The 25,246-nt window shown below is 40.7% G+C and overlaps 1 protein-coding gene across 4 annotated transcripts in view; it reads right to left on the reverse strand.

Annotated features, from left to right (window-relative positions):
- The window catches only part of ccdc57 (coiled-coil domain containing 57), an 85,653-nt gene extending 74,355 nt beyond the window's left edge, over positions 1-11,298 (reverse strand). For 2 of the 4 annotated variants that reach the window (XM_039740347.1, XM_039740344.1), the window contains exons 1-2: positions 11,226-11,297; positions 7,679-7,727 (exon numbers count right to left, since the gene is read on the reverse strand). The gene's annotated coding sequence lies outside the window, so the exon portion shown is untranslated. Of the gene's footprint in view, positions 1-7,678; positions 7,728-7,818; positions 8,097-11,225 lie in introns of those variants that run through there. The other 2 variants (XM_039740345.1, XM_039740346.1) reach the window with 2 other exon arrangements.
- Between the last annotated feature and the right edge of the window lie 13,948 nt (positions 11,299-25,246).

Here is a 25,246-nt window from a genome sequence, read left to right on the forward strand (position 1 = left end):
ATGCATTCAGCAAACAGAAGAATGAATGCTGTTTGACAGATAGTACCATCTCTTGTCGCACCCTTCACTTGCTAATGGAAGCATTAGCTTAAATCATGTGAAGTATCGTTCTATCAGCACGTCGTGATTGAACTTCTACTTAACGAGGAAATTCATGCGACTGATATCAACCCTAGACTTCAGTGTGCATGGCTGACAGTACCCTAAGAAGGTGGGCGACACAAAAACATCACAGCAAGAAATGATATCACCTAAATTCACCAAGAAAATAAAAGAAAAAGACAGTGCCATCATCTGCAAATGTGATCGGTACCATCGTATGGGATGCAGAGGGAGGACCTGTGTGCCCCGATCAGTGGCATAGCTAGAGTTTGTGCCACTCAGTGTGGCGCTTCAATTTGCCGCCCCCCAACACATCTGAATATGTTAACCTATTTAAATAGAAAATTAAAATGACGTATAGAGAAAAACTAGATTAATTCATATATACAGAAACAGCAATAATATTTAACATATTCATAAGCAGCAACTAGACAAGAATATAGTATAAACACACTGATAAGCCGTGTTCTAATTATTAGTTTAATATAATTATGCTGCGAAAACCAGAACCAGTGTAGTGTACAAGTGATAGGTGGGGATGTTTTCTGCGCAGAGCAAGAACGCATTCGGACTGATAACGAAACAAACGTATAAACTGTAAATTAGTTGTTTATCTTCCTAGAAATTATTATCAATATAATGTTTATGTTTATTTTTGTTATTGTCTCATAAATTTCAACTGCTGTGTCTGATACTGTCACAGAAGGACAGTCTGAAAATTATCTTTGAAGCATTTCTGGATAAAAATCAGAGTACTTTTTCCATTCATGAGTGATATTTTTCCCAAACCCTGCTGCTTACACACAAATTGTACTGAGCCTTTTGGCCAATAATGCCACCGCCTCCGCCCGCGAATAGCTACGCCACTAGTCCCGATCGAAATTCTGCACCCTGGAGTACCAAAAATGTGCTATAATTTGAGTTGGCTCTAAATTTTCTTGAATTTTACTGAGGGTAGTAAATTATTCTTGAGTGTTATTCTGGGTGGTTTAATACCCAAGGAGACCAATTTTGCACTCTGAATTTTACTGTGAGCTTCCATTTGTTGAAATCGATTTATTTATCTTGTTACCATCTTTTCACAATACCATTTGAGTTTCATGATTGGAGATGCTATATTTGTGGATTTCACGTCACCAGTTTCTTTTTGCATGTATATAAGTTTTATTAATCTTATCCCTGGAGGTTTTTTTTTGTCCTCCCCAGCTATCGGACCACACCATCAAACAAATCTATATATATGGACTCTACTTTTTCTATTACTTGTATATCTATATACAAGTGCCATCATCTGATCTGATTGATTAATTCTTGTCCACTATCTTTGGTATTTTATTTTTTCACTGTTGTTGTCATCTATTTTGGATTTGTTCAGGATTTTACTGTAACTTTGACATCTTGAGCTACATTCTTTGTATAAAAATGTGTTCTAGAAATAAATGTTGCAAAGGTCACTAAAGTCTAAAGGTGAAACAGACACAGAGGAGAAACGTGAGCCAAGCTTAAATTTAATAACCAAAACTGTGTTCTGTCTTTTAACAAAGCCAAGAATCCGTATCAAAATTTAAAGTTGGGGGAAAACAAAGCAGTATCAGAAATTCAAACACAAAAGCCCACACCGATATCTTTTTGTTTTTATCTAAACACAAATACCGGGAAGAAAGTAGGGCTGAACTTTACAGTGGATATAAAAGTTTAGACCCCTGGGGCAAAATTGGACATTTTGTGTAATAAAAAAATGAAACCAAGATAAATCCTGTCAGAGCTTATTCCAGATTTATTGCAAAATTACAATCTACACAAAAAAGGTGAGAACAAATCAGAAACTCTTTAGTTTAATCCTACAAAAAGCTGGTTGTGTTAATGTGCAGACCCTTTGGATGTGGCTGCGTTCAGAATCAAACAATCATAAGAAGTCTCATCTCAAATAATAGTTAGTGGCTCTGAATGAGCTCAAATAAAGTTCCTGTAGGATTATTCCGATATCCACTTGATTGCAACACACTCCAAAAGCAATGGTCTGCAAAGAGCTTTTAAAACATGAACGGGATCTCATCATTGAAAGGTATCAATCAGGACAGGGGTACAAAAAAGGTATCCAAAGCATTAAACATCCCATGGAGCACACTGAAGACATTCATCAACAAGTGGAGAAAATATGGCTGAACCAAGATCATACGTCCCTCCAAGACAAGGAGGCCAAGAGGCCTACAGCAACATTAAAGGAGCTGTGGGATTTTCCAATAGAGTCCAGCTGCAGTCAGGACAGTTTTAGGCCTCGGACAGATCAGAGCACTTCAGACCATAAATTGATGCCCCCTTCTGGAGCCACTCCCCCGTTTCACTGGTGAACGGACGCCTTTATTACACGCCCCTCATGACAATTTCACAAAGAGGTATAAAGTAGTAGTTTGAGTAGCCCAGCTAAGACGAACGGCTTTGCATACCCACTGGGGATGGCTCGCAACCACGCAGCAAGTACGAAGAGGCGTTTATTATCTTAGCATGACAGTTTATCCTGGTGAATCTTTATTTATAATAAATATTTTTTGCAGACACGTTCAGTTTGCCACCATTACTATAATAGTACATTTAGCACAAAAGTGTACCGCTAACAAAGGGGTGGGGTTGGGACGTGGAAAGTGGGTGGAGTCAAAAGAGATGCCGGTGACAGGAGGAGGTTAGCACGGATAACCAACCACATGACAAACCAAGTCAGGATCCAGATTAGGACCCAAGTGCAGGCATGCAATGGGTGATACCTCAGCACCACACTAGTTCAGATGGAGTGGAACAGTGAGAAAATTTTTTTTATGGTGGCTGGCCAATTCTGCAACCAACCCCCAAGTTTTTCCCTGCAGGTTGGAGGGCCTACATGCAGGGATGGATGCAGATTAACGTCATACCCTGGACAGAGCAATTGCAGGTTAAGGGCCTTGCTCAAGGGCCCAACAGAGCAGAGTCCCTTTTGGCATTTTACAGGATTCAAACCGGCAACCTTCTGGTTGCCAGTGCAGATCCCTAGCCTCAGAGCCACCACTCCAACCGCCGGTGACATGGGCCTCAGAATGTCTCGGGTCGCTGAATCCGTCTGTCCGAGGCCTAAAACTGTCCTGACTGCAGCTGGACACTTCTACATGTGACAACAATCAGTCTGTTCTTCGTATGTGTGGGTTGTGGGGCAGTGCAACAAGACAAAAACATTTACTCACAAAGAAAAACATCCAAGCATGGCTAAACTTTGCAAAAATGTCTCTCTCCCCTGTCTCCCACAACCATGTGGAAAAATGTATTATGGTCTGATGAGACCAAGGTGGAACTTACAGTACTTGGCCATAATTCCAAAAGGTACAGTTGGCGCAAAAATAACACAGCACATTATCAAAAGAACACCAAAGCCACAATGAAGCATGGTGGGGGCAACATCACGCTTTGGGGCTGCTTTACTTCAGCTGAACCTGGGACATTAGTCAAGGTGGATGGAGTCATGAAGAGCTCCAACAATCAGTCTATTCTGGCACAAAACCATTAAGCATCTGCTAGGAAGCTTAAGATGGGGGAACTTCACCTTTCCACCATGACAACAAACCAAGGCATCCATCAAAATCAACAAAGCAACGGCTTCATCAAAGGAGGATCAATGTCCTGGAATGACCCAGCCAGAGCCCACCCAGACCTGTGGGTTGGCCTGAAGAGAGCTTTGCACAGGAGATTCCCTCGGAATTTGACATGTCTGGAGGAGTGGGCAAAAATCGGCCAGTCCAGATGTGCCAAACTGATAGACCCCAAAAAGACTAAATAAAATCAAAAGGGTCTTCACACTAATGCAACCATTTGTGTAGAATTTTTTTCCCCCCTTTTTTCACTAATCTTTGTACAGACTGCAACTTTGCAATAAAAGAGGGATACGTTCTGACAGGATTAATTATTTCAGCACACAAAAGTTGCCATTTTGTTGCCGGGGGGAGGGGGGGTCTGGTGGTTGTATACTTTTTATATCCACTGTAAACTATTGACCCGATGACATGCTATGGCAACAGTTACCCTAGCAACAGTACAGAAAGATGCTAGAAAATGGAGGCTCCCTTGAAAAATGAAACGTTGTTGGAAAAAGACACAAACTAAAAATCAGCACTGCCAAATATTAATCTCATGTGAAATTTAAATGCAGAAATGAAGTCTGTGGTGTTCAAAATGGGAGAAAAAGAAGCAAAACAATGACCAAAAATTAAGTATGAACTCCTATCACGACTCTATCAGCGTAATGTTCACTTGTGTGCTAATTTGTAGGTTTAAAGAACCAGAAAATGAAAAAGGAGCAACATAAAAAAAAAATAAATAAATAAAATTCACCTCTGTGTTGCATACAGAAATGCTTAACGACACTCCAATAAAAATTAGCAAATCCATTTTGCAATTTCTGGACTGACACTAAATAGGCAGAACGCTGAGAAATAACAGCTTGCATAATGAAGTCAGGAGGCAGTTAAGAGCAGAAGCTGGTTGGAATGAACACCGGCAGTTGCGGTGGGACCACCCTTGAGATCCACCCTGTTAATCAGTCCACAAATGAACATAAATGTATGTTTGGGTTTCCTCCCACAGTCCAAAGACATATAGGTTAGCTGAATTGGCGTTGCTAAATTGCCCCTAGTGAGTGTGTCAGCATGCACACCCTGCAATGGACTGGCACCCTTGTGCCCAATCCTTGCTGTGGTTGCCCCCTGCTTCCCTGTGATCCTGCTCTGGATAAGGAAGTTTGGAAAAATGGAGAGATGAACACAAAAGGGCAAAAATCTAACAGCTTTATAAACAAATACAGTTAAAAGAAGAAACGGGTAGAAAGGAACAACTGCAGTGTCCACATGGGTCTCCTCCCACACACCAAAGACATGCAGGTTAGGTGAACTGACAGTGCTAAATTGGCCCACTTCTGTGTGTTCACCCTGTGAGGGGCAGGCACCCTTGTTCAGATGTCTTGCACCCAATGCTTGCTGGGAAATCCCCCAGCTTACCCGCAACCCTGCAGAGTTACAAAAAGAATGGACGCATGCATGAATGCGACACTGAAATGGCTTTGTCTGCACTGCTTGTCACGAAATGTCAGTATTTGGATACAACTGAGGGAGCAGACGTTACAGAAAAACATCAAGTAAAAAGAAAATGATAAAAGAAAGGGTTGTAAGACTATAGAAAACCTACAAATTTCTTAATGTCTTCTGAAAGTTCTTTTCTGAACGCAAAAAAAAGAGAAGGGGTTATCAAATGAAACGATTAAATCATCTAGACACACCTGTGAATAAAAACCGGTAGACAGAGGGGTACCCCAGGACTGAACCTGAGGACCCCTAACCTAGGATTTAGGAGCAGCGGATATCTGAGGGGAAGAAAGCAGCTGAAGGCAGTCGGTGAGTGAAAGGCCATATTAGCATCTACTCCTAAATAGAAAGGAGAAACACAACTGGTGTCACTGGGCCATCCTCGTTAACACCAAAGTACACACACTGTGAAAATGTTAAGGCGCTTTGGTCTTACAGCAGATTTCAGCTCCATGGACTCACATGTGGTCCTCAGGGTCAGTCATGCTAGCTCCAGGTTTAGCCTGCATTTAATATTCATTATATTTATATAGCACTTTTATAACCTACTCCAAGCACTTTACATGGATAGTGGGGTGCCACTTGAACCACCACCAATGTGTAGCACCCACCTGGATGATGCAATGGCACAGCCATTCTTGTGCCAGCATGTTCACCAAACATCAGCTATTAGGCAGTGAAGGGGTAAGAGAGATAGCCAATTAGACACAGGGGACGATTAGGGGGCCCATAACGATCAGGCTGTAGTGGGCAATTTAGCTAGAGGAAGGCCTAAGAGAAGGTTTATGGATGTGGTGAGAGAGGACATGCAGGTGATGGGTGTAACAGAACAAGATGCAGAAGACAGAAAGATGATCCACTGTGGCAAACCCTAATGGGAGCAACCGAAAGAAAAAGAAGATGATCAGTGTACACTCTACTCTTTTTGATAAATTCCCAGGGATCTTCTATGACTACAGGGAGTCAGGATTTTTTCCCCCCTACTGGGATCCACTCAGAGACCACATAGTAAACTCCCCCTTTGCTGGCCTCACCAACATCAAGCCAAGCTTTTCCTAGATGGGCCCCCATCCAAGTACCGGCCGGGCTAAACATGCTGAGCTTCAGGTGGCCTACCTTACCAGACATTCAGCTGGTATGGCTGCTGGCATTTAACTGGACTTCTGCTTTAAATAAGCAAGCTGTTGTATCCCAGATTCTGTGCTTTGGTGCCCGCCAAGAAATTGGAAAACTGGGTTTGGTGAATATTGTTACAGGATAGCAAGTATTTCTGTGTGTTACATGGGGGGTTCGTTTCAGTTTTTTTTTTTTTTTAAACCTTCTTCACCATCATTATGATTTTCATTCCTCTCTTTCTGGTTATTTAAGCCATCGTCTATTGATGAGCACGTAGTGGGCTGACACTCCAGTAGCTGCAGCTTTTCGATATTCAGTGTCTTCAGCCCCCGTGTCTATTCCACTCACTTTTAATTACCATTATCAGGATACAATTAAGGAAGTTAACTCCATAAAAGAGGTCAATTAATAGGAAAATGACAAAAGAGAGGGAAGCATTTGAAACTATGGCAACAACACAAATATCTGTAAATTTCCTGTAAATGCAAATCCTGCACTTCTAGGTTTTACTGAATGCAGAAGTACAGCTGATTAATGTTACTCAGTGTTTGGAAGCCACAATGACGTCGCTACAGCTTTAACAGGCGGCAGTGCTAAAAAGTTTCCTGATGATTCATTGCGTCAGTGATGAAGTGCCTTGTGTCTTGTATGTAGTGTGCCTTCAAGTAACATAGTGAATAATTTCTGTCTAATTTCAAAATTGAGGAATCGGAGGTGGAGGCTTTGTGTTCTCCACAGCCATGGCCATGCCGGGTATAAACAATAATCGGCAGCAGAAATTGGCTCAGTTGAACTAATGCCATGGTGTCAGAGCCGCATTAGTTTAACATTGCATCTTAGCAAAAGTTAATTTCTTATTTCTCTAAATTCCAACACGATACAATCCAAGCTTAGATTTGTGTTTAGCATGAAGCAGTCTATCATAATCACCACTTAGACTACTCCGTCAACACAATCAGAGTACACACATATTCAGAACAAACCAGAACCACAGAAAGCAGTGGAATCAAACACTATTATGTGTACCTCTAAAGTAACTCAGACTGGAACAGAGGAAAAAACGGAAAAGCATCCACAAATAAACAGCATCATTAATGCATAGACTCAGAGCAACATCAGCGCCGCACCTTACCAAAATGTTTAAAAACTCGGGTGCCAGGTTCATCACTTATCGTTGTCATAAATGTCACAAATCACCAACAACTTTTCAGAAAGCAAAACTTTAAAAAAAAAAAAAATAATAATAATAATTTGTAGTCCCGTATTATGATATGCTGACGGCAAAAAAGAATAAAGGCAGGCAGTGCTGTGGGTCGTGCTGCAGTAAGAAGAGTGCAATAATAAAATAAAAAGCGACTCACTCAGGATCAGGCTTAGTGGTGTCAAATGAAATCCAACTGATTGCACTGCCTGGGTAGAAAAAAAAATCAATTGTTATTTTATATGGTGCTTGTGACGTACATAATTAGCTCTAAAAAGTTACAAAGTAACACAAAATAACCTTAAGTTGCACAGCGGTTGATCAAGCTACGTTAGTAATGCTGTGTTACACTTTATGCTTTCCAGAGAAATTCCACAGGGCAGAAGACCCGGTGGCGACATTAAGCGCATTTCTTTGAGGGCTCTGCAAGTCTCTGCTAAAATGCTGTCCCCTCCCATAACGTAACGGCTCGTCTCCAGTCGGTGTTTTTACAGTTAATCCAGTCTGCGGAAGATGAAAGCTTCCAGGCTTCTCCCAAACCAGCCGACGTCAGCACCACTAGAGCTATGAATGAACAGAAGGCTTTACATGTCTGTCTTTTTGAGAAATTATGATCAATAGATAGTCTGTAAGGGAAGTGTAAAAAAAAAAATAAATAAATAAATAAAAAAAAGCAAGCTCGTGTCTGAACTTCCAATCAAATTATCATAAGCAGATCTGACCATGTCTTACTCCCACCTACAAGACTGTGACTGACAGCAGCAGCTCTCTTGGTGAAGCAAGAAGCTCTTGTGTGTCTGGAGGACTTATTGTTTGTTTTATGCATAGTTTTTTGGTTACGTTTATTTTATAATTTTTTTTTAGTTATATTTTTTTTTCTTTTTCCCTGAGGTTCTATAAACTTTTCAATTTCTCCTTGACTGCAGTGGGCTGGCGCCCTGCCCGGGGTTTGTTTCCTGCCTTGCGCCCTGTGTTGGCCGAGACTGGCTCCAGCAGACCTCCCGTGACCCTGTAGTTAAGATATAGCGGGTTGGATAATGGATGGATGGATGGATTTTCCCTTGAAGACAAAGTAAATCTATCAATCAAAAAAGTGTGCTCCAAAAATGCAAAATGAAATGCGGTTTCTGTATCAGCATGCATATCCAGTTAAATATGTGTGTAGAGCAGGCTGTGTGGGAATAGTGGGACTGCAACCGCAGAGGTGGGGTGTTCAGATCCCACTACTGACACTGTGTGGCCCTGAGCAAGTCACTTCACCTGCCTGGGCTCCAATTGGAAAAGCAAAAGAAATGGAAACAATTGGATCTCAAATGTTTTAAGTCACCTTGGATAAAATATCTCTCTGTTATAAAAAAAAAACCTTGAGGTGAGACGAGACTATTGCCAAGAGATTTTTTTCAAGTCCTGCCCTCCTCTCTCCCATTTTTGGTTAATGGCCCACTCCCGCGGTCCTCTCGCCTCTCATTCATGTGAGTGCTTTTGTCAGACACAGTTCCTGCGCTCTCAGCTCTTATTAATTTTTACGTTTTCCAGTCTTCCACCAGCCAAATTACTGTTGAAAGAAGGATTGTAATGTTTTTGCGTAATTTATGTCTGAGTGATGGGCTATGCAATAGGACAAGATTAGTGGTATTCAAAACTGGTTGAACAATTCTGACATGTAAAATTTTAACAGGCGCCCAGAAAGGTAATGTAGTACATCTAACATTAGACACCAAAGGAGATCTTGATATGCCATTTGTATTAAAACGTTTCCCATTAGAATAGCTTCTGCTATGACAATTAACAAATCACAGGGACAGACATTCGAAAAAGTCGGTTTATTTATTAGAGAGAAAGAAACGAAATTCACTCACAGGCAGTTATACGTTGTGTTCTCACGATGGAACTCCAAACACTGTATCAAAATTCAAAGTGATATTGAAGGAAAGTTAATTCCAAATATTGTTTCTACTGAAGTTGTACAGTAAAAGTGTAAGTTTAAAAGGTATCTGCGTGTTAATTTCAAAGCCAAACAGAATGAAAACGTATAACGCAACGAATACCTCTAACGCAACATGGAACGATTTTCTTTCAATTTATTACATTTTACTATGGCTAATTACTCGCTGTAATGTAAAATAGTTAGGTCAATTATGCATACGTAACAACACCCATGAAAATAACAATCTGTTTAAATTGTACATCTGCTTCCCCATACATGAGCGGCAGTAGCACCCACACGGGGGTTGCCGAACAAAGTGAGCAGGGGGAAGAATCCCCTAGTACTTAAAATATTAAACATGTACTAAAATATTATACCCATGAAGACACACAAACACACAGGGGTCAATGCTTATGTATCTGCTTTACTAGCTGTGTTGGCTGTGCCTGGGAAATTTCCTAAGAGAATGGGCCTTCGTTTATAGTGCCAAGGGTTAGTTGGCTGTATTGGAAGTACTACAGTATGTAACTAACCCAGTACTTTTCTATATACAGTATTTGTATTGGAGTTGTTTTTTTCCCCCCCACCCCAGAGGCTAACACGAGGATAAATCAAAAAAGTAATGGCCATCTGAAAACTACACGGTAACTGCAACAGACAGAAGTTGACGCAATACCACACTTTTGCAAAAGCTTATGGGTAGTCTGAATATGCACAGCGCTCTGCCATTAGTCAAGCTGAAGTCAAAGTCAAAGGAACATGGATGCTCCACAATGCACCGTAGTGAGATTTCTTTGGGAAGAAGGAGTGAAACCTACTGAAACTGACCAAAGATTCCACCCCTAAATACTGATATACCAAAATGTCCTTTCTTAGAGAATACAGTAAGTACCTACTTGCCTAGATGTACCACCCTATCAAATTTCAGCTGTATAACTAAATGGAAATAGTGGTTTTGCTGATGAATGAATGAGTCAGTCAACTTTGCATTTATATATAGATTGATATGATTTATATTGTGTCACTTTAGCTACATCTGGCATTAGACTATTTTTTTGGGCAACTATACTATATTTAAGCTGTCCTTGGGCTATTCATTTTTCAAGGACCTGGCCACCTTGCCCCCTATGCAGCCTGTGAAGTTTGCATGTTCTCCTTGTGTTCCCATATGCTTTCTACATTTTACAATAAAGGTTTGATTTATCAGCGACTGTAAATTGACCCAATTTTGTCTGTGTGTCTAAGTGGGCCAAGTGATGGATTGAAGCGCTGTGTGGGGTTAGCGCCCTCCTTGTGCTAAATGCTGCCCAGGTACAGTTTCTTCCAGCATACCTGTGATGCTAAAAACAGTTATAAGTGGGCTAGATAAATGATGAGGACAAATGAGTCCACAATCAAGTTAAATTAACATGGAAAATGATGGTGAAGAGTATGTCGACACATAAATGACACCCCTAACTGAACTCTAAAGGTCTTTCATTTTTTGCACGCTGAGGTATTCTGATCGCCAAACATCTATACAGCACGATATATAACTTCTTTTTGCGAATTGAAAGCAGCATGCATTTTTAACTGAAAGATCAGCGACATCAATTATTATATTCCACTTTTTTCAACTTAAATAAGGCAAGTATGATTCAAAGTGAGTCAGGGGTAGTAGGGGGTCCTTCGCGCGCCTCCGCCTCTTTCCTGTGTTTCGTACTGCAGTAATTCTCCCGTTAAGTGCCCTCTTACAAATGAAATGACACACAACTCTCCTTCGTAATAAAATCCTACTCACCAGCAACCACACAACGTTTGTTAACCACTCATCGATACAAAGCACGAATCACTTCCGGTTCCACCGCCTCCGCCGTCTCGGTTTAAATCAGCCGCGTCATCATGGTACCCATGGCAACCAACAAGCACGGCGAAGGGTTACAGTGAAATGTGTCCGTCGGAAAACGCGAATAGCCTTCTTCGAGATGTGAGTCAATGAGGCATACTATACTAATAACTAATAATCGCCGCAGCTTTATAAGGACTTGAAGACGCGTGACGTGCAACACGTTAAATAAAAGTTTCGTTTGGCCAGTGGGTTGATAGAAGCAAGGAGCAGAGTGGCTGGTGCCTCTCTAATAAAAGAAATAATAAAGTTTAAAGTGCAGGTTGTCTTCTTTGTGTTCTTTTCATTATTGTCCATCGTTTTCATTTTGCATAATATTGTTCAATGTATTTGTTATTTGTCTGTATGTGTAATATCAATTAATTTTACCTTATTTACCGTAGTTATTATGGGCGTCCGCATAGGGGCGGCAAGGAGAAGGCGCACGTTATATATGTACAGTATTTATATAGATTTCGGAATTACCGCCTTTGCGTTAATGGACTTGAACTGAAATTACCATAGCAAAGCTATTCAATATACTGCCTTTTCAATTTGTATTGCGGACTTTTACGGCGCCTATACATCAATCCTTCGCTTTTTGAAATCAATCTCGTTTTTACTCTGCAGTTCAGTATCCACATCAAAAACGTCTAATTCTGAATCTGAACACAATAATAATAATAATAATAATAAATTAAAAGGAACAAGCGCGCGCACGCGCCAACCAAACGTTTAAATTGCCCGCCGGTTAAACTGAATAGCTCTCCGCAGGCTGTCGTGTGTAAACGGGCTCCGTTTGGTGCTCTTGCTGTTTTAAAGTGTTGTGCTTTTCATTTCTGTTTCTTATTTATTGTTTTGCCTTATTACTTAATGAACAATGTGAACAAAGAACATTTTAGCGACTCACCCGTCATGCGCTCCTCTGGCCACCCAAAAGGCAGTACAATTTTTCAGTGGGTGAGTACCCATTTTTTAAAAATCTTATTATATCGATTAATGATGTGAACTTTATTTAAATAACAGTATATGCCAATTCCAGTGTAAAAGGAAATTTAATTGGTTTGCGAAAAGTGAAAAATCAATCGTTTGGTTTTTGCTTATTTAAACAACCATGCTATTGAGTCTATGGAGTGTTAAACAAGTAGCCTACTGTGAGTCATTAGTATTTTCTTACTTTGTATAATACAAAAAATCCTTTTAGTACAGTAATAAAAGTGTTTCTGAGGATGTGTGAACATTTTATTAATAACTGGTGGTTGGGTACTGATGTCAAGAAACCTTCCTGTAGTTCACCCTTTTTAGCTATCTGTAATTTAATTCTAGATATCCATCCATCCATCTTCAAACCCACTTTGTCCTGAGAAGTGTCACAGGGAAGCTGGAGCCTATCCCAGCAAGTATAGGATGCAAGGTAGGAACGATCCTGGGACAGGACAACAGTCCATCTCAAGGTAAACATACAGGCATACATATCAGGGGCTGATTTAATGTTGCCGATCTTTGGGCTGTCAGGAGAAGCCTGAGCACTTGGAGGAAACTCACATGGACATGGGGAGAACATGCAAAACTCCATGCAGAGATGTCACCCAGGACACAAACCCCAGACTCCTTCTTTTGAGCCAGCGGTTCTACCAATATGCCACTAAATGCGAACATTAATTTTATTTTAATTCTTTTGATTTTTATTACTATTTAATTTAATATTGTTTCTTTGTATCAGTATACTGCTGCTGGATTATGTGAATTTCCCCTTGGGATTAATAAAGTATCTATCTATCTATCTATCTATCTATCTATCTATCTATCTATCTATCTATCTATCTATCTATCTATCTATCTATCTATCTATCTGTGCCATGTCCAGTTCTAGATCTTCTTCATCTTTTGGCTGCTCCTGTTAGGGGTCGCCACAGCGGATCATCTTCTTCCATATCTTCCTGTCCTCTCCATCTTGTTCTGTCACACCCATCACCTGCATGTCCTCTCTCACCACATTCATAAACCTTCTCTTAGGCCTTCCTCTTTTCCTCTGGCTTGGCAGCTCTATCCTTAGCACCCTTCTCCCAATATACCCACTATCTCTCCTCTGTACGTGTCCAAACCAGCCAGTTCAGTTCTCCCATGTCCAGTTCTAGATAGATGAAAAAAATCCTTTACATTTTAATATATCTGCAGTAGAGTAGATATCTCAAAAATGCATTTATCAGGAAGTGACCAGAATGGCATTATAAACTATCTTGAAACAGGCTGTAGACTGAAAGTCAGAGTGCTGAAGGGGGCACACTCAGGTGGATCCTGAACCTGTAAACCTAAGGAAGCCCCAGTAGGAATGTACTCTGTGCACATGACACTAATAACCGTATTGCCAAGGTGCACAAAGAGGTGGCTTGTAAATAAAAAGGGACCACAAGATGAAACGATGCATCAGAGCCTAGCCAAGTTTGTAACCAGAAGGTCAATTCTATCATTTTTAAAGCCCAAAAATTTAAAACAAAAATTTTAGCCAGAATATCGTAGGAAAAAAGTCTTTATTGGGAAATTAAAATCAGAAATGACTTGCAGGAAAATTCTGAAGTTTCAGTCTGCAATCTCAGATAACCTAGAAATGGATGGTGTCAACATTTTGGCAGTCATGTTGTTGATATCCTGCACTACACACTCCAGCCAGTAATTGGTTAGCAACAATTTAGTGCTCTGTTAGGGGAATAAACTACAACAAGAATGAACACCTCCACATTTGAGGACACGGTCCTCTCTTAGAAAAGAGTGGCTTGTTCTCTGCAGATTAAGGATGAGCCATTGCCGATGGATGTGGATGAATTCAATTACTTCTCAGTCTTCTTAATGCTGTACATCAAGGCAGAGGCGATCTTAAGGTTGAGAAACAAATGGGAGCAATGATTGCAGTTTTCTGGACGTTGTAGCCTTAGTCCTTCGAGGAAGCACTCAGCTTACTGGTTGGACTAGATACCGAGCCTCACCTATGGTCATGATCTCTGGGTGTTACCTTAAAGACCGAAATCTTGAGCAATATGGGAGGACCTTGGAGCTGAACCACTACTTCTCCAGATAGAGAGAAGCTGGTTATGGTGGGCATGTCCTCTTCATCTCATCCATTGCATGTGAGAGTATTGGAGGAATTATATCTTTAGACTGTTCCAGGAGCATCTGAGTATTCTCCGGCAAAAGCTGGAAAATGTGGCTGAACATAGGGTGAACTAGGTGTGTGCCAGCTTGATTCTTTGATCCTCACCTGGAAAACCAGATCAAAAGTGATCAGATCAGATAATACAGAAATAGTACACACTGTGGTGAGTTCTGAATGGCTGTCACTAAGTTCTGATTTTTTTTTTTTATGTCCGTTTGTTGAAGTTTAAACTCTGAAATGCTTTCTGAAGGACACCTTGGTAGGCAGCAGCCCTTCTGAAGGATTGCCACAGATTCTCAGGTGGGATCTGCTGTCAACATTTACAGACTTTGTGAAGGATGACTGGCATGTCAAAAAAGCAAGAGTACAACTGAGGGTAATGGACTAGTAGAAAATAAAACAAACGCACGCACACACACAAAACAAACTGTAATAAAGGTGAACGTTAGTAAAAAAAAAGGACAAATATGGAGAAAACACCACCCCTTTCACCTCTCAGGATATAAAATAATCTGCCAACAAGAAGTGACTGCTTTTTGTTTGGACAATCGGCAGAAGAGAGCGGAGAACTTCACAAATGGCTGCTGATTTTCTCTTCCCCCATCTCAGCAGCCTTTTGTGAAGTTCTCTGCACTCTTCTGCCGATTGTCCAACAAACACGTTTGCTTGTTGGCAGATTATATTGTACCAGTAACGGCGAATACACTTGACATGAGCATTCCTAGTTTTCATCCTCTTGCTTTGTATGTTTATCATTCGTTTGCTCAGAGGTGGATCCGCTTGCTCCTTCCTGAGCAGCTCTTCTTTTCTCCACCCTAGCGGCCCGCTTCTTCTCTTCTTTCGTTGGCATCTTTTCACATTAAAACTGATTAAGTCAGAGTTTGTGTTGCAATTAATTAGTAGGTTTTCTTTAATTTTTCACTTAAGCTGGCACTTAAGTCTTCAATCTACCTCAAGGATGATTTAAGATATGAAAAGGTAGGGGAAGTGACGGCGAAGGTGGTAGGGATGAGAACGGCGCCCATATACATGCATCGCATGGCCGCCCTGCTGGCTGCTGCCAACAGCTGATTCTACAATAAAATAAAATAAAAAAAGGAATAACCTTGGAGGTCAATCATCACCCCGAAAGCGGATAGTAGACGTCACGTTGTATATGTGTACCAAATTTCAGGTCAATCAGTCAAACGGTTTGCGAGCTACATGTGATTTAAAATCCTGGACAGACAAACGGACAGCCACAGTAGTGTATTATATACAGCTAGACTACCCCAAAGCACTCTCACGTAATTCATTTTAGAAATGTGAATGGCTAATTTTATTATGTTGGAAGCCCTAGGAGGAATATTATTAAAAGTAATAGGAGAAAAAGTCGAAAACCAGTGTTACCAAGGCCAAATCAAATGTCAAAGTGTCAAGAATGATTTGAAATCAGTAATAGCCCTTAGAAAATAGATTATAAAAGTACAGAAATGATTGATAAAAATGTGTTTCTGACTCTGCAAACTCAGTGTCTGAAACGGTGACCTTTGAACCCATTGTGCCGTTACTGGTGGCTCACAAACTCTGAGGACACACCCTCTGACAGCGCTGTCCTGACGATGGGATGGCAAAAATGGCTGCAATGTAAATAACAAAAATGGTGGCAAATGTGGAGAAAATAAATAAGACTCTGATCATAAAACTGATGTCAGAATCAGGGGCCAAAAAACAAGCACAAAAATGCTCGTGAAAGGATGAAGAGAACGACAGAAAAAATGAAATACAAACTGTAGTTATAACAGATTTAGAATGGATATTGGAAGAATGCAGTCTATTTTAGGATCCCGCCTTGAGGCACTTCAAGTTTTAAAGTGCCATTTGGTTAAGACAAAGAGGCGATCTTGAAGTAAAGGTGGCTGACTGTGAGGTCATGCAGGGCGCTTCCATTGTCCTCTTGCTTCATCTGTAATTGGAAACTCGACGCATGAGGCTTTGCATGGTTAACGGGCTACGTGCAGGCTGGCACATTTTCTTCTATTGTGTGCCAAGGCTTGCTCATCAGCTTTGTTCTAAACAAGCAGGGATGATCTGCTGCCTGCCACTTGTGTCAGAAAGAAATACACATTGGAAAAAATGCTCTGCACTTAACCCTTCGAAGCATGTGTGCTTTAAACAAGTTTCCCCCTGTTTGTCCTTTGCTGTTTCGGCACTTCCTGTCAGTTACACCACTGAGTGTTATGAAGTATGCTGAGTTTCCTCTTTCTGAGATCCACCTGACCTTCCCACGGAGAGTGACAACCCAATATATGGTAGCATCGCTCTGTAGTTCAGACTGTGCTACTTAAACCAAGCGGGCAGGAACAAGAGCAAAGTACACAGCCGTGTGAAAAAGTAAGGGCACCCCTTCATCATTTCTAGAACTAAGAATCACCTGGCCCTCAAAAAAATCCAAAAATGAGATAAAACAACACACACAACAACTTTTTTGACTTCAAAAACCCAACAAGCACCACTAATGTAGTGTTTGTAGAATGCTTTTTTAGTAAAGTAGTATGGTAATTTTGCATTTGAATATATAATAAATTGTAAATGCTTGCTTGGTTGTGCATGTTGTGCATGTGTGTTCACCTTGCAATGCACTGGGGCCTGGCCCAGGGATTGTTCCTGCCTTGTGCCTAATGCCTTCTGGGATAAGTTCCAACCTAGCAATTTTTTTAAATTTATGTATGGATAGAAAGATGACAAATGTGAAATTTGTTGAGGAAAGGTGATGATACCACCTACTTATGGCACTAGACAGTGGTGACATGTAACATGTTGATTAGCATATACGAGTCAGAGTTTCACCATACTCAATATGGTAATATTGGCCCTACAAAGCTATAACACGTCTGCCTCACAACATTGGGTCAGTTGGCTGATGGAGGACGCCATTTCTTTATTCCCGACTTCTCCATGGTGTTTTGATTTGGTCAGTCCAAAGTTTGATTTATTTTCTTATTTAGTTATGGATTGCTTGCATCATAAAGATCATCATCCTAATGCAGTATCAAGCTCAGCTATAGGACATTTGGTCTCACAGTTTCCCCTGTGATATACTGCAATATTGGTGAGATCATGGTGGACACAGATAGATGTGAATGTTACTGTGTAATATAGACAGACAGAGGAAGGCATTAAATATATAGATAGACAGAACTATAGAATGCTACTGTATATAGAAAGATGGGGTAAGTGGCACCACATAAAAGAGAGACTGACTTTTAGTGAATGGCACTATATAATAGATAGATATGAAATGCACTATACCATAGTTCAGCTTCAGTAACACACTGCTGGGTTAGAGAGCACTGACCAGAAAGCAGGAGACAGAGCTGGAGGTGGCAGAGTTAAAGTTGCTAAGATTTTCTTTGGGTGTGATGAGGATGGACAGGATTAGAAATGAGGACATTAGAAGGTCACCTCAGGTTGGACGGTTTGGAGACAAAGTCAGAGAGGCAAGATGGTGTTGATTTGGACATATGCAGAGGAGAGATGCTGGGTATATTGGGAGAAGGGTGCTAAGTATAGATCTGCCAGGGAAGAGAAAAAGAGGAAGGCCTAAGAGAGGGTTCATGGATGTGGTGAGAGAGGACATGCAGGTGATGGATGTAACAGAACAAGATGGAGAGGACAGAAGGATATGGAAGATGATCCACTGTGGCAACCCCTAATGGGAGCAGCCGAAAGAAGAAGAAGTAGAACACATTGCATGACTGATCAATTATGTCATCCTCTAAAAATGAAGCAAATTACCACATTGCCTAACTTTAGCGTTTTTTCTTCTGCTTGGATGGTTTGCCCAGAAGCAAAGCTGTGTAGGAAAACTGGAAATGTAGCTTAGTTCACAATGACAAAATAAAATGGCTCATTCACATGAAATGCTAGAAACACCATAGGCTGTGCTACACATCCGTCCTCTGCATTCTGTAAGCCTTCCATTCTGTAACTGAATACAATGATAGATTGAAGGCCAGAGGTCCACATGACCATCATCATCGTCTAATTCTTCCATGTGAAGCCTGAAAACCATGAGGACTGATTGAGATCAATGATGTTGGGTAGAACGCCTAGAGGGAGCTGGGTGGTCTTGTGGCCTCTGAACCCCTGCAGATTTTGGTTTTATTTTCCCTCCCTCGAGTTTTTTTTTTGTTTTTTCTGTCCTCCCTGGCCATCAGACCTTACTTTATTCTTTGTTAATTAGTATTGCCTACTTTTTATATATTTTCTTTTTTTCTTTCTTCATCTTGTAAGTCACTATGAGCTATACCATTCGTATGAAAATGTGCTCTAGAAATAAATGTTGTTGTTGTTGTTGAATACAAACGTTTACTGTGTTTGAGTGGCAGACACATCAACCACACAGGATGGAGCGGCTCTCGAATTGAAATTGAGTAGTGACATTAAGGCATAATGGACATCAGGGGTGTAGCAGGCTGCTTTGAAATGGGTTTGCAAGATTTGTGTGCCCCATATTGATGTACCTCAGTCAGCCTTGTACAGTCGTGGTCAAACGTTTTGAGACTGACACAACTGTTGGTTTTCACAAAATTTGCTGCTTCAGTGTTTTTAGATCTTTTTGTCAGATGTTTCTATGGTATACTGAAGTAGAATTACAAGCATTTCATAAATTTCAAAGGCTTTTATTGATAATGACATTAAGTTTATGCAAAGAGTCAAAATTTGCAGTGTTGGCCCTTCTTTCTTTTTCAAGAATTCACCCTGGCGTGTTGTCCATCAACTTCTGGGCCCGATCCTGACTGATGGCCGCCCATTCTTGCAGAATCAATGCTTGGTGTTTGTCAGAACTGGTGGATTTTTGTTTGTCCACCTGCCTCTTCGGGATTAACCACAAGTTCTCAATGGGATTAAGGTCTGGGGAGTTTCCTGGCCATGGACCCCAAATTTCAATTTTTTGTTCCCCGAGCCACTTAATTATCCTGTTTGCCTTATGGCCTGGTGCTCCATCATGCTGGAAAAGGCATTGCTGGTCACCAAACTGTTTTTGGATGATTGGCAGAAGTTGCTCCCGGAGGATGTTTTGGTCCCATTCTTTAATCAGGGCTGTGTTCTTAGGTCAAATTGTGAGTGAGCCCTGCACTGCCTTGGCAGAGAAGAAACCCCACACATGAATGGTGTCCAGGATGCTTTACTGTTGGCATGACACAGAACTGATGGTAGCGCTCAGCCCTTCTTGACACCCACCAGGCCATCTTCCAAAAGTCTGAGCAAGCTCTGCCCTGATGGTGCCCACAGCTGAATCAACTTAAGGAGACGGTCCTGGCGCTTGCTGGACTTTCTTGGGTGCTCTGAAGCCTTCTTCACAACAACTGAAGCTCTCTCCTTGAGGTTCTTTCATGGCAAAGAGGGACTTTGCAATTAATTGCAATTCATCTGATCCCTCTTCATAACATTCTATAGTAGATGCAAATTGTCATCATAAAAACTGAGGCAGCAAACTTTGTGACAATTAATATTTGTGTCATTCTCAAAACTTTTGGCCATGACTGTAATTGATATAGCTCATTGCCACACACACCACATGGCAAACCAACTCAGGATCCCAGATTAGGACCCGAGTGCAGCCATGCAGCGGGTGACACCTCAGCACCACACTAGTTCAGATCGAGTGTGAGGTTTCTTCTGGTGGCTGGAGTGCCAATTCTGTCACCAAACCCCGTTTTTTCCCTGCAGGTTGGAGGGCCTACAAGCAGGGCTGGATGCAGATTAACCCTTGGGTTAAGGGCCCAATGGAGTAGAATCACTTTTGGCACTGGCAACCTTCAAATCCCTAGCTTCAGAGCCACCATTCGGCCTGTTAAAGATGAGCAAACTATAAATAAATAAGAAAGAGTTAAATAAATTGAACAAACTGTTGCATCTAATGGTAAGCCACAGGACGTTCGGGTACTGTGGAGAGCTGCCTTAAACTTCTCATTTAAGATGATTTTTAATGCTGGATGGGTTTCATCTGATATAATTAGGCACATTATATTTAAAACTAAAGTGTATAATCCAGGCATTGAGATACTGACCCAATTTGTCCATGTTACATCCGAGTGAAATTAGTCACATAATCCTTGTTAATAATTTTTAGTAACTCAGCAACTGGAATTATTCACTGTGTTACCAACATGAATCATTCTGACCTCAGAATCCTGGTGACTTTAAACAGGGGAACTTTGGAAGGGATAAACATTTATCAGCATGTTGCATTTGTGGACCCAACAAGCTGGACCTGCTCTATCCCAGTGTTAATGTCTGTTTTATCTTGGCAGAGTATTATATATATATATCTCGCTCTACTTCCCCTATTGTATTATTAATATGTAGCCTTTGTCAGAATGCCTAATCCCACAGATTTACCACTGTTTATAAGGTATTATTGTATATAACTTATCCCCACCTTCCCTTCTATATCTAGAACCTCAGGCAATTAGATGTAGTAAAAAGACAAGCAGGAGTTAAGTTACACATAAAATAATGTATTATTGATAATATTCATAAATAATAACAAAATGCAAAGTACATTTGAATATTGGCAACCATGCAACCTGATTAAATGGTGATGTGTAGTTTCAGGTGGCACACAGACTTGTTAGTTACTTAATGTCTCTAGTTAAGGCATCATTGGTGCTCAGCTTTCAGCCACATGTCTGTTCAATATGGCTGAAGCCGAGCTGTGCTCTTCATTGTGTTGTCTTCAGTTCATGGTGTGATGGTCTTCTTCATCAGATCAGTAAGAGATGCTTCTTTCAGATGTTAGTAAGAGAAAGATAGTTCTTCATCATCACAGGTTAGCAAGAGAGAGAGAGTGAGATAAAGCAAGCAAATTTATGGGTTTTCTGTCCAACCCCTACAGCCAATAGGACATCATGGTACTTAAAGGCCTCTGAGACTAGCCAATTCCAAACAGCCATACCTCAGACCAATGGGGGAAATAGAACATCTTAACACCTGCCACCCCCCCAAGACCACTTGCAGGGGTTGAAAGACTCTAGCAGAGAAACATTTGTGTCAAGCACTTCCTTCCCCCATCTCTGTCATAAAATTCAAAGAGACTCAGTCGTAAGGGGGGGTTAAACACTAAATTACATTGCTTTGCCTAAATTACAAAATAAAGACATACAAAATATTTATCAAGTCATATGCAAAATCCTACATCACAACAATGTCTTTAAATGTAAACCCGTTGCACAGCTGGGCAGATCCAATCTCATTTTACTCCCACATACAATCCTGTTTTTGACAGCAGTGGCTTTCTTATTATCCAAGCCAGACGTTCTTGTGTGTATTTGAGGGGTTGTGGTTTGTTGTAATATTTATAGGTTTTTTTGAGCTTCTGTAAAGTTTTAATTTCACCTTGAGGACCAATAAAGTTATATCTGTCTGTCTATCTGTCTAGATAGGTCCTCTGGGTAATAGTTACTTTACCCAGAACTGCCGGTATTCCTCATTGTACATGTTAAATAATGGGGAGATGGGGCTATCCCCTCATAGATCTGAAAGACGTGTTGATATGCAAAATTTATAGCTAAAATTTGGGTCTTTCTTTGAAGCACAAGCAGACATATTCTTGTTATATATAAGGGTTGGTAATTTGGTATGAATTGCTGGTACACACTAGTATACATGCATTAACCACCCATACTAAGAAGGCAAGAATGTGGAAACGCCGGTACGGAGCACCAGTGTATACCAGCCGACTTCAGCCACTGACTTTACATCACCTTCTGGGGTAAAACTAACCCATCTAAATTGGGCTTAAGAAGAACTGGAGTTTTTGTATCCACAAAGGATAAAAGCCATTATGTAATTGCAGTTATATATATACTATGGCATCATGTGATGCCTCTTTTATGATGATCACTGTCATGTGACCAATTCCAACGGCATCACGTAAATGAAGAAAATGATGACGGTAAAATGGAACTTCTCATAATAACAGTTGGTCACAGCCACCCAATTCAGTCTGAGAAATTTGTGAAGTTGATCCCATGGATGCATTACGAGCTGTTTTGGGGGGCTCATGGTGGTATCCTGCCGTTTTAAGCCCTTTTATGTCGTTCTTTCTTTTTTTTTCCTCTCTTACATTCCTAAACATAAACATCACATTTCTTTTCATTCATAATCAAAGACACAAAAATGAAACTCTGCCCATCTCCAGTCCTAACTTGCAATGTACTAAATTGGTAAAGTGAGTCATAGGCTGTCATGATGAATCAAGAAGACGCTGGCAATAAAGCAATAAATTGAAAGATCTCAAACAACACATTCAAGGTTAATGTATTAAATTTGTCAAGGACCTCCGCAAACCACAGTCCCAATCTCCTTAAAAATAACAAGGCCGCTATTAGTGGCCGTGCACTGACAGCATGAGGGGGGCTTGTCTGTGGAGCCTTCAGAGCTGTTGGCCTGTGTGACCTAAATATAAATCTGAAGCAGAAACAAATGTGACACAAAGTAAAATGTTCATTTAAAAACTTCAAGAGTTTCAAAGCCTAACGGGCTGAGGTGGGCTAAGGCCCACTCAGCAGGTATTTATCAGGATATTAGTCTGGTGGCCTTCATTTAGATTTAGGAGACATCAGATGACAGTGACTGGAGCACATGGCTGTTTATTGGTGCCGGTTGCTGCTATCAGGGAAAGGCATCTTATAAATCATAATAACTTTAACATTATGACAATCTAAAAAGGAAATAGAAACTAAATTAGAAAACGAAGCTGCATGATTATTTAGTTATTTACTGTATGTGGGCAGAGAAATGTTACAGGAGGTACCACAGTATTATATCACAGTGCATAGTCCTGGGTTCAGTTTCAGACTGCATGAAATCTGCATGATCTTCCTACATCTACATGGGCTCATTTGTCATTTCATCTCGCTGCTGTTGTGGATGAGCCACGGTTTCCCTGCAGCTGCGGTTCAAATGTCCCTTTTTTGTAATGTTAGCTGTGTTTATTAATTAGTTTCCATATGTCAAAATATCAACCACTATGTTCATTGTGTTTTGTGGGTGGTCCCCCAAGAGGTGGGGTTGCCTACATATCATCACAGGGCACTGCCCTCATTCCTGTAAAGCTGAGCAAAAAAAAAAAAACCCACAGTCCCTTGCGGTTCATCGAATGTGCCAGTTTGGTAGTGAGCTTTCCATTGTTTTTGTGATTTTGGTAACTACTGATGATCTGGCCTTTTTTGACCTTTTGCTCTGTTTTTTGACTTTGCCTTTTGGATTTCTCTTGGGGACTGTGGTTGCTCCTTGGAGCTTATTTTATTACAAAACATTATGTATGTATGTATATATATATAGCGGGGAAAATAAGTATTGAATGCATCAGTGTTTTTCTCATATTTCTAGTGGGGCTATTGACATGAAATTTTCACCTGATGTCGGTAACAACCCAAGTAATCCACACATACAAATAAACCAAAACAAATAAGTGCATAAATTATGTGTAATAAAGTGGACTGACACAGGGAAAAAGTATTGAACATGCTTTCTGAAATTTATTGAATACTTAGTAGAAAAGACTTTATTGGTAATGACAGCTTCAAGATGCCTCCTCTGGTCACATGCATTGCTCCGGTATGATTTTGGCCCTATTCTTCCACACAAACTGTCTTCAAATCATGAAGGTTTTGGGTGCCTCTTCTATGAACTCTGATCTTCAGGTCTATCTATAGATTTTCAATTGGATTCAAGTCGGGTGATTGACTGTGCCATTCTAGCAGCTTGATTTCCTTTTTGTCTGACACCAATCAAGAGTTTCCTTGGCTGTGAGTTTGGGATCCTTGTCTTGCTGATATGTCCTCCCTCGTTTCATCTTCAGAATCTCCCGGTGCATTTCTCCATTCACCCTTCCATCAATTATATGAAGTCTGCCAATTCCATCTGCTGAAAAACAGCCCCACACCATGATGTTCCCATCTCCAAACTTCACTGTTGTTTTTGGGGTGATGTGCAGTGCCATTTCTCCTCCAAAGATGGTGTGTGCAATGACCAGACTCTATTCTTCCAAATGTTTGTCCAAATGTTGTGCAGCAAACTTTAAACAACCTTCAATGTGCTTCTTCTTCAGCAGTGGAGTCTTGCGTGGTGAGTGTAGAGTGTAGAGGCCATGGCGGTAGAGTGCATTATTTCTTGTTTTCTTTGAAACAACTGGACCTGCTAATTCCAAGTCTTTCTGAAGCTCTCTGCCAGTGGTCCTTGGCTCTTGGGCAGTTCTTCTGATTTTTCTTTTGACTCCTCTGTCAGAAATCTTGCAAGGAGCACCTGGTCGTGGCTGGTTTGTGGTAAAATGATGTTCTTTCCACTTCCGGATTAACTGTGCTCACTGGAACATTCAGGCGTTTAGAAATACGTCTGTCACCAATGCCATCAGTATGTTTTGCAACAATAAGGTTGCGAAGGTCTTGAGAGAGGAAGGCTCTTTGCTTTCACCCATCATGAGATGCTTCTTGTGTGACACCTCAGTAATGAGAAACCTTTTTCTAGGCCATCAATTAGGACTTAACCAGCTGATATGCATTGGCACTGATAGGGGGCTATCAGGATTGCTTTCTAAACACTGATAAATTTCAGCTGCTTTCTTGGCTAAGTGTCTTTTTTGCACCCCCTTTACTTCAAATGTTCAATAAGTATTCCTGGTTTCATTCTACTTAATTACACATAACTTAATCTATGGACTTATTTGTTTTGATTTCTTTGTTTGTGTGGATTACTTGGGTTGTTACCGAAATCTGGAGAAAATTTCATGCCAATA

The sequence above is a fragment of the Polypterus senegalus genome, chromosome 17 (assembly GCF_016835505.1).
Source record: "Polypterus senegalus isolate Bchr_013 chromosome 17, ASM1683550v1, whole genome shotgun sequence".
NCBI lineage: Eukaryota > Metazoa > Chordata > Cladistia > Polypteriformes > Polypteridae > Polypterus > Polypterus senegalus.